We start from the raw sequence: 2,794 nt of genomic DNA, 5'->3' as shown, positions 1-2,794 counted from the left end.
AAAGGACCAGACACAGTACTGAGAAAATTAAGGTTGGCTTAAATATTAAATAGGCATCTTCAAGATAAATCTTGACTTACTCTACAGAATGAGATCTAGACTTATGATCATCCACCAACATAGGGGTCTAACATGGTGGTAAGCTTCAACCATAGATTCTTAAGGAGGTTATTGTAATAATGGGATCATAAGGGATATAACAACAAATAATCTGATTATATTGCAATTATATTTTCTAAAAATAATTAATACATAAAACAATTATATTAAATGATAAGTAAGAGACATGGTGTTTAGATGTGTTTTGTCTTTTTTAATGAAACAGTACACGAATTCATTCAGATATTAATAAAGATAAATTTAAAAAACAATCAGCACTACAAAAGCATTATTAACCTGTAATAATTAGAACCTTAAGCACATTAAAATGTGATTCAATTTAGAAAATTTTATTTATATACTTATTTTTTATTAATTTTATTTATTTTTTTATTTTTATTTTTTTTAGGTGAGACAACAATTGGTTAACCTCACAGATTGCAAGGACCTTGTCGGCTTATAATCCCTTATTTTTTATTTTTTACGCCTATAGCACCTGGTCTTCCTAGGTGATCTCCCATCCAAGTACTAACCAGGCCTGACCCTGCTTAGCTTCCAAGATCAGACAGGATCGGCTTGTTCAGGGAGGCTTGGCCATAGACCATACTTAGTTTTTAGAAATACATCTATTTTTAAATATAATTTACAAATGACTAGAAAACTGTGTGACTGTGACAGTTCTGGTCAAGTTATCCTTACAATCATACAAACCTCTGATTCTTCCACAACAATTAATAATGTATTTTTGTTTTATATCTTTAGGGGAAAACATTGGTATTTGTAAATACAATTATCAAAAAATTACAAATGATAAATACTACAAAAAGAGAAATACCATTTAGGCTTCCAAATTCTTGTGAAATATTTTTGTCCCAGTTTGTACTAGTCCTAAAGTTTATATGTCTGGTAGAGAAAACCTGTCTACTGAACCTACCTCAAAAAAGATAACAAAATTATGATTAGATTTTACCAGTGTACATCACTTATGCCCCAGACAAATTAGCAGAAGATATGAGGGCACTCCTCTTTTAAGTAATCTCTGATTTGTGTTAGCAGTGAGTGCCAGAACACTCCTTTGTGTGTGCCCACAAGAATAAATAATGGCAGAGTATTCAAATGTTCAAAGGAAGAAATTGATCTCAGCAGTAAGAAATATAAATTCAGCAAGTATATTTTATTTCGATTGTCATTGCCTTTAGATAGGGAATAGAGAAGATGGCAATTTCTACTTCTTAGTTTTTGAAACTTCTTTCTAATTAAAGTCTCCAAAACCCAAACATTCGTGGATTAGTCAACATTCATGGAGTGCTTACTATGTGTCCAACACTGGCCAATGCACTGAGGATAAAATGGTGGGTAAAAACAGCCACATTTAAAATAAAATCTAAATTTCTCAAAAGTATTGCACCTATGAATTGATTTTAGTATTTTTAGGGAATTACTTAACCATTAGTCTATCTAATTTTGATTTTAGAAAGTCCCCAGTTCAGGATTTGTAAAGCCTAAGATTTATGAATGTAAATAAATAATATTAAATGTTTTATGTCCTTAGTTTTTATATATACACACACATATATACTATACACATATATTATATTCATATGTTATATAATGTTACATATCACATGGTAGTAATTAATATTAATGTAATATATAATATATACAAATATAAAATCTAAGCATTTAATGGTACTTTAAATTGTATTCTTTAAAGTGTTCATAAAATATAAGAAAATGTAATCTTGTGTCTAATTGTGACAATATTTTATAATAGTAAAAAAATTGTAGGCTCAAATTTTGCCATTTAATTTACTAGGTCACAGGTTTATTCTATTTAGTATAGAATCCAGGTACAGATTATGTGAATGGATAAAAAAGTAATTGTTTAACAACACTCATTCAGTAAATACTTATTGCACTTACCCAATAGACTCAACAGAGGGAGATTTTTTTTTTAAAGGAGGAGGCAGAACCCTTATAAAAGTGTGTGAAAGTGAAGCTGACATAATTTGTAACTATAAACTTGTTAAGTAGCTAAAGAGCCCTTGTAATGGGGGTGCACAGGAAACATGAGTCCATGTTTGTGTTCAGCGAAAGAAGCTTTCACTCTATACTCAGTCTGAAAAAAAGTATTCTTTGTGTAAAAAGCTGGCAGGAGACATCCCTCCCTCCACAGTAGTAAAAGCAGACCATAGAGACAGTAAGAGACAGTGGAGCAGTAGAAAGATGAAAGTGGAGACAAGCTCTTCTACAGTGGAAGTAACTAATGGTATTTGTTTTGCTGAATATATTAAAGCTAGGCAAGACCTCTGCAAAGAGCTAATGATAGTCTGTGTTAAATATAAATGTTGAACAATTGTATAAACACAGGCTGAGGATTTTCTGCTAATATTAAAGGAAAGCATCAGTGTCGATTATCCTGGGAGAATGGAAACGAGATGCCACAAAAACATAGCATAATTTATGTTACCTACGATCTATTAAGCTGTGTAATATTCTCACATCATTGGATGGTTCAATAATTTTCATAAATACTTTTATTATATTTATAAGCACATCTTTTAAATGACTTTGATTAGTTTTCACTGTCATCCTGGGAATCTATGTTGTAGAAAACAAGCAACATCAGGTAAGTACAAGTATTTGCATATGTGTATGTAGGTTATGTCAAACAAATGAACCTGGAAACATTGAA

At 30.8% G+C, this 2,794-nt stretch overlaps 1 pseudogene; it reads right to left on the bottom strand.

The window, feature by feature from the left end:
- Positions 1-583: 583 nt before the first annotated feature.
- Positions 584-701, bottom strand: LOC112474479 (annotated as a pseudogene).
- Positions 702-2,794: the final 2,093 nt, after the last annotated feature.

Source organism: Pteropus alecto, unplaced genomic scaffold (assembly GCF_000325575.1).
Source record: "Pteropus alecto unplaced genomic scaffold, ASM32557v1 scaffold239, whole genome shotgun sequence".
NCBI classification, from domain to species: Eukaryota; Metazoa; Chordata; class Mammalia; order Chiroptera; family Pteropodidae; genus Pteropus; species Pteropus alecto.
The sequence above is the reverse complement of the archived record's forward strand: the minus strand, read 5'-3'. Positions and strand labels throughout refer to the sequence as shown.